This window comes from Otolemur garnettii, unplaced genomic scaffold (genome assembly GCF_000181295.1).
Source record: "Otolemur garnettii isolate 467f Iridium unplaced genomic scaffold, OtoGar3 scaffold00092, whole genome shotgun sequence".
Lineage (NCBI taxonomy): Eukaryota > Metazoa > Chordata > Mammalia > Primates > Galagidae > Otolemur > Otolemur garnettii.
This window is the reverse complement of record NW_003852487.1, coordinates 1,007,170-1,015,173: the sequence shown is the minus strand read 5'-3', so window position 1 is coordinate 1,015,173 and position 8,004 is coordinate 1,007,170.

Here is an 8,004-nt window from a genome sequence, read left to right as displayed (position 1 = left end):
AAAAAAAAAAATCTGGAAAAAGACAGTAGAAAATGAAAAAACAATAACAAAAAAAAAGAGGTTCCCAGGAATCCTTCCATCTGGGGAAATGGGTATCCTTCAAGCCCCTCCGTGACTTAAAGAAAGGTGAATTAAGTATCTTACTGTCCTGGGGGTTAGAAGGATACACACATACACACACACACACACACAGAGGAGTCTCCCTGGGCTAAAATCAAGGTGTCAGCAGGGCTGAACTTCTTGTGAAAGCTCTGGCTGGGGGAGGACCCCAGTTTCTAGAATCCGCCTGCATTTCTGCTGAGGGCTCCTTCTCACGCTTCTCTGTCTCTGCTTTCCCTGTCCCTTCTGCCTCAAGGGCCCTGGGCATTCAACTTGGCTGACTGGGGCCCCAGGGCAATCCCAGAGAATCGCCACATCTCAGGCTGGTGAATTAGCAGCCTTAATTCCCCTTTGCCATGTATCTAGTCATAGGATCTGGGAAATTGGTATGGACATTTCTGGGGGCCGTTACTCTGCCCCCACAGACGGCCACAGTATGACGCTGCCTGGACCTACCGAGCCCTATGTAGGAGGCAGGTGTGGTTTGGAGCTAAGACCACCCTCCTCAATTCTGGAAGCAGCTGGCTGGAGGTGGCCACTCTACTTGGACACAAAACCAAACTTAGGAGTATCGGGAAAAAAACATCCAACATAATTTATATCAACTTAAATCTATTTCTTTTGTTTTAACCGAATTTCCTAATTTGTACATCTTAATAATCATTGATTTCTCGGGTATTAGTAACTTTGAAATCTGGGACCTTAGCAAATAAAAATACCTGTTTGGGGAGCAGTTGAGAGAGGGCCTCACCATTTTGCAGCCGAAGGCTGAGATGGGGTGCTGACCGCATGGGAAGATGCTGAACCCACACCCAAAATGCAGCTCTGTGGCTGTGGCTCCCTGAATGCCCCTCCCAGCCTTAAAAATACTCCTCCTTAGTCCCAGCAATTTCACTAATGAGAGTCTCTTCTAAGGAAATGATCCTAAATATAGAAAAACACTCAAGAACAAGGATATTCAGAGCAGCTTTCCTTAGAAGAGTGACTAATTAGAGGCAACCTAATTGTCCAACAGCAGGACAAGTGGGTGTGTGACAGCAAAACCACGTCATTAAAGTGATGGAAGGGCCGAGTAACCACTGTCACCATGGTGAGTGGAAGGCAGTCCCCTAAACCCAGTGATCACAGCTACAGACATTTTTGACATGCCTGATACAAAGAAAAATATTAATGGCTGCGCTTTCCAGCTAGTGAGATGCAGGTATGAATTTCTTTTCCCCTTTGTTCTACTTCTCTGAATTTTTCACATTTTCTGAGAATATTATAGAACTAAGTTGACTTTTAATTGAACTGGCTGTGTTCACCACTAGGTATGTAAAATTAATCTAGCCCCTGCATGTGAATGTGCGTGTTATTTTGGTCTGAGTGTGATGCTGTGTGATACAATTACACATATGACTGAGTGTGACAGTGGGGACTATGCATGCATGTCTGGATGTGAGCACGTCTGGGTGACGTGTGAGCATGCTCGTGCATAAGTGAATGTGTGCGTGAGTACACCTATACGTGTGCATGTGAGCATGAAGGCATGCGGTATCTATGAATGTCAGAGTGCGTCTGTACGTTAACTCATGAGGCCTGTGTAAGTGTGAATCCACATGCCTGCTGGTGTGACTATGGGGTAGTTTGAGATGGGCAGAAATGAGACGTATGTGGTGTATAAGTGTGTGTTGGGATGTGAGTGAAGGTGTGTGTATATGAAGGCTCTTGTGTAAATGTGAGCGTGGGAGTGTGAGGTGGACTGTATGAGTGTGTAAATGTCGTGTGTGCAGGTGTGCTACCAGATGTGGGAACATGTGTCTGTGATTGCCAATATGGATCCATCCACATGGTGCTTGTGAGAACTGTGAGAGTGAAGATGGGTGGGGCTGAGATATATGTGATGTAAGACGTGAGAGGGTGTCTGTGATCCGAATGTGACGGTGCCAGTGGGAGTGAAGGCATGACTATGAGCGTTGATGTCTGCACACGTAGGCATGAGCATGTGTGTATCAGGCATGTGTGTGTGCAAGAGTGAGCATGTGACTGACCAAGTGTGCCCTGCTCCTGGACCTTTCTCACAAGACTCCCTCCCACACCTGGGGCCGCCGAGGTTCAGCCAAGCACAAAAGCCACAAGCCCTGTGAAAATCCACAGGGGACACTGCAAGGAAGGACCTGGCAAGTAGGTCACTGTCCTGACTGCCCGAGTACCACCATGTCCAGCCTTCCAGGGCAGACACAAGAAACACCTATGTGAGATGCAAGATTCCTGACCCCCTGTCTCCCTCTTCCTGCCCCTCCTGGGGGCCATGCCTCCCTGCTGAGCCTGTCCAGGGACAGTGTACATCCTATACTTTACATCCAGCTGTCCCCCTTCACCCAGGGCCTGGAGATGGAGGAGGCAGAGACAGGCACTCAGGTTCCCAGGTGCTGCAGCCACAGGAGAGGCATCCCTGCACCCTTGTCAACAGTGCTTCTGAGCAATAGCCCTCCTTCCTCATCCACGGAGTGGTAGGCCAGAAAGCAGCTTCTGTGTGAAGACATGTGGCATGTCTGGCCTTGGGCAGGCAGCTGACCCCCAGGCATCTCCCCTTCACCTGCAAAACAGGGGTTACAGCAGCCCATGGCTCTGAAATGGGCTCTTTCCACCATCCCAGAAAAGTCAAACGTGGCAATAAATAAACACTGCACGGAGCTTCCAGAACAATCACAAAGCGCTCAGATTTGCTGCCCTCCAGCCTCGACTCCTGAAGCTCCCAGTGCAAACCCTCAAAACACACAGGCCTTGGGTTTTTCATCTTTGCTACAAAGGAAGGCTTTACTTGTGGCCGCTCTGATCTCTTTTTTAAAGGCTCAGCATATGGACAAAGGCCAGGTAGCTTCACATTCTCCGTAAACTCCCAAGTGCAGACCCTTGGCCCTTTCAGGACTCTTCACACACTTCATGGCCTCCCTGGCACAGTGCTCCCCATAGAACAGGGGCAGCCGCTCAGAAGACACATGGAAAACACAAGCTCTGCCAACCTGGGCCTTGCCCTCGTCGGACCTCACAACAAAGCCACGGGAAGAGCTGAGGTCAGTGGCTCAGGGCCTTCGCTCAGACTGGATGACTGCTGTGGTACAGACACACTTCCCTCACCATGACACACCTTCTAAAAACAGCCACGGCACATGTCCCGCCTTGTGAAGCCTGCAATGAGAGCTCAACGCACCTTCTGGCGAGTGAGGGGATCCATGCCCTATCCCATGAATGTGGCAGCCACCTCTGATTGCCTCAGTTAACAGGGTGTGTGGATGTAACCCTATGTGATGCCCAAGGCTAAGGTACATCCTCCTGGTTTTCTTGAGACACTCGCTCTTGGAATCTGGCTACCATGCTGTGTGAAGCCCAACTAGCTCAGGTGGAAAGACCACATAGAGAAGTCACAGGTAGGTGTCCTGGCCACACGTGCAGCTGAGGTCCTCATCAACACCAGTATCAATCACCAGACACGAGTGAAGACAATTCCAGAAGATTTTACCCCTCCACTATTGAATCACCACCAGTAGGGGCTCCAAACAAAGGCCAGCCATCATGCTGTTCCCTGTCTGAATTCCTGCTCTGCATAAGCTATGAACACCTCAAAATGGCTGCTTCACACTGTGAACTTGGGGGGGTTACACAGAAAGAGATGGCATATTTCCAGCTGTTTCTTAGCTTTGGGTCCTCCCCTTACCTGTGGCTATGATGACAATTACATGTGTGCCTCTGAAGGAGAAGCCATCCAGCTTCCTCTCCCCTGCTCTGGCCTCTGGGTCAGCAGCACAGAGGGCCAGGCCCCCTCCCTCCACTGTTCAACATTCCAGTACCAGCCCCTCAGCGAGATATCATGTGAGTACTATGGATCCACATCAAGCTGCAGGTAACTGGCTCAGCCCAAATCAGACGGGACAAGATGTTCTGGCCCCAGCATTGCCATTTCAGTGGAGGAAACTCTCAACTTGAGGACTCAGATGAAAAGAGACCTCACAGGGTCCTTAGCCTGCCCAAAGGTCCTATCCTGGTGACTGCCCTGTGCCTGCAGCCCTAGCCCCAACCTGTCCTCCACCTCCCACTACACTCAGCTGAAGTGTCTTCCCAGAGCCCAGGCCTGGTGAGGGGTCTCTGCTTTGAACTGATGCTGCAAATTCACCTGTCTCAAGAGGAGGCCTACTGTGGGTTCCATTTTCAGGAGGCAGCTGAAGGAGTCAAACTCACAGAGATAGAAAGGAAAAAGGGAGGTGCCAGGGCTGGGCAGGAGTATGTCAGTGAGTGTTTAATGAAAAAATTTTAGTTTGAGAAGATGAGAAAGTTCTGGAGGTGAATGGTAGTGACGGGTGCACAACTAATAAATGTGCTCAATGCCCCTAAACTGTGGATTTTTTTTTGTTATGTATGTTTTACTATAATACATACATATTTAGAAACAATAATGCCAGTGCTGTCCCCAGGGAACACCTAAGCTGACTTAGCCCTGCCTGCCTTTGGCAGCCCCACTCTGAGATGCTACAGGCCACAAGGAGACTTTGGCCTTTGCATAGCCACACCAGCAACCCATACCCCTCCCTGCCAGCCCCGTCCTGTAGCCTCTCCCACCCTCAGCCCCCTGACTGCTGAAGCTGACTCCACCATTCACCCCCAGGCAATGTCTGGTCCCCTTTTTGGTCTTGTGTCTCCACCCAAGCCCCTGTTCCAAACTCCTAAACCCCTAAGAATGGCACCTGCCCTCCACCATCTAAAGAGAAAGGGATAGAGCCACTGGCCTCAGGCCCAGGGAGAAGGTTGCAAGTGAAAAGTAGTGTCCCCCCTGGAAGAATCACACAGCTGCCAGGCTTTCTAAATCAAATCCATTTTTATTTGAAATTTTCCACATGCCACAAATTTACATGAAATCTCTCACTCAGGATGTAGGTAGCTATAGGGAACACCAAATCAGAAGCGGGCATCACCGTGAGATGCCACACTTGGGCAGTTCAACTGGACAGGGACAGGGAAGCCAGTCATCAAAAGGCAGGTGACACATGTACAGTCACTTAGCACCTGGTCATGATACGGCGAGACCCCAGGTCTCACCTTAAAAACACACTGAGCTCTGTCTGCCATTTGTGGGCAAAGTCACACATGGACAGGCAATGGTCAGCAGGGCAGCAGTGCTGGAGGGATATGCCACCAACAACTGCAGATGATAGCCACACACACGCATACACACTTGCACACACACATGCACATGCATACAAACACACCCCTGCACGCACACTGTCACACACTAGCCCAGCTCTGTGGACATGTCTCCTGGACATGTCCAGGCTGCAGCTCATGTCTGGCTCAGTTTCTGCACAGAGAGAAGCTATGACAGGCCTCTGCCAAAGCTGAGCAGCAGCCCTGGGTCACCCTTACCACCCCCACCCCCTTCAGTGTTTCTAGAAAGAACTTTAGAAAGTAATTTAGATGGTCAGCCTGTGTCAGAGCCACCACTGGTTTATTTAAGCTTCTGTGGATTACTTGTTCATCATGCCCAGCAGATCCTAGAAACTTCAAGTAGAATCCTGCACCCCCACATGCAAAGGAGACCAGTGACTATCACCAAGAGCCCCGTCAGTGTTGTGATAGAGGCCACTGAGAATACCAGGTGGCGCTGCCTCTGTCCACGTCCATAAAGGTGGTGGAGGCGCCCCTGCTGCAGGTTTCATAGCAACGCCACACATCACCATGCCTTAGCCACTAAATTCTCTCATTTTTTCTTACAGCAGCTGTATAATTCTCCGATCCTAAAGGAGCAAACAAGGACAGGAGGAGGCAGGAGGCCATCTTGATGAGAGATTCAAGGGTAGGTGCCCTTGCCAAGGCATAGCCCACAGCAGGTGCTGGTGTGGGGCTCTCACTGGAAGAGGGGCCCAGGCTTATACTCAGCTTGGCCTCCTAGGCCCGAGTAGCCTGTGGCTCTGGGTTCCCATGCAAAGCGCCATTCAGGGGGGCACTGCCAGGCTGATAAGAAGACAGGGCTGCAGCAGCACCCAGAAAAGCCCAGCCAGTCCTGGCTGCCATCCTGCGCCACAGCAGCAAGCACCTCCCATGTGTGCTCACTCAGGCCCACGGAAGGCCTCACTGAGAAGCGACACTCAGGCCTATGTCCTAGCAAAGCCTCCAGCGGGTCTTACGCAGGGACAGACCTAGCCCTCTGCTGTGTGAAAGAGTAGTGTTCTTCACCCAGTCTCCCTGGGCCAGACAACAAAATCATCTCTCCATAGAAATGAGAATAGCTACCCCAGCAGGAAGGAAGCGCCTGAAGGCACAGAAGTGCACCTTTTCTCCGGTTTCCTCAATGCCTTCCCTAGGAACACTATCAGAAGCCTGGTGGGGCTGTGTTGCTTGGTGATATGGAGCAGACCATGGGCTACAGGCTGCAGGAAATGGGGCTGAGGGGCCTTTGAGGTTCAGGGAGGAAAGAACAGCTGGGTATGGAGCAGACAGTAGGGCAGCAGAGAGAGGTCAGGGGCTTCTCTTTAGAAAAACAAAGGGACAAAAAAGCCCTGCCTCCTCCACTTTCCTGACTCTCTCCCTCACTTAGGATCATGTGCGCAGACACAGCACAGAGACTCACACATGCACATACATGTACACACACAGGGTACACGTGCACACATGTGCACACACACAGGCATGGAGCTGCGTGCTGACCAGGCTCTTCCTGGCAGACAGCATATGGTCCACCGCTTAACAGCCTCATTCTGCCAATTGGGAGCCATCAGGGTGGGTTCTTTTCCCAGTGTAAAATGGTGCAGAATATAAATTGCAATTAACACCGGTGCCAAAATAGCACTTAGCGAAAATAAGCACGTTATTAACATCTGGTGAATCCTGTCTCGGGTGTAGAAGCAGCGGAAATTCCTGCTCTAAGTCAAAGAATTGTTGCAGGGGACACTAAAAATACAAGGCTACTGTCTGGGGTTGCTTTTCAAGGCCATTCGAAGCCCCAGCCCTGCTCCCTCCCCACCCACCCCATTTATGAGCATAAACCACACTGCTAGTTCAAACTGCTTGCTCATGAGAATGGGCCATCTAGGCATGCTCATAAAAGCACCAGGATGAAATCCAAGGGGGGCTGCTCTGGAGGAAAGGAGACAACACAAAAGCCATAGCCTCCAGAGCCAAACAGCCCTGAGTCCAGAACATCCCAGACCACCTGCCTCCCTCCTGGGCCACATGTCCACCTGCCTATTAGGCTGTGACCAGCCACACTCTTGTTTTGAGCACAAGTGTGGTCAGTCCCAGTGGTTCCACACCACCTAACCTGGTCATCCTCACTGGTGGGCTCTAGGTGCCATTTCAACGCTCTGAAGAAATGCTCAGAAACTGGGGTGGGAGGACCCCTGTTTACAGCTAGCTGGGACTTGGCCCCACCTCCCATGGCCCCGGGCAACTTACATGCCTGGAGGACAGGAGACCCAGGTTTGCAGAGACTCTGTGAGGAGGGCAAGGCTCTTGGTCTGGTGTGGCCTTGCCCTGTGGCACTCCCTGGCTGCAGGCTGCAGCCTGCAGATGGGTCCCTCCAGCCAAAAGGCAAAAGTCCCTCCACTGGCTGCAGCCTAGAGCAAGAAGAGGATATCCCATGCTCCAGAGAGGGCATGATGACCCCACTCACACAAGAAAGATGGGGTGAAGAGGGAGGAGACCTCACGCTGCAGATCCCCTATGCAAAGGAGCAGAGCCACTGGAGCAGGGCAGAGACGCACAGGGAGCTGGAGGGGCATCCTTGGGAGGAGGGATCAGACCATGTGAGGGGCAGCCCATGTTGTGGAGGCTCTGCAGCCTTAGCCCACGGGGGCAGGAGCAGCCCCTGCAGAAGCCAAAGCCCAGATGATGCCCAAGACTTGCTGGGACCCGGAACCAAGAAGGGCAGGGCCA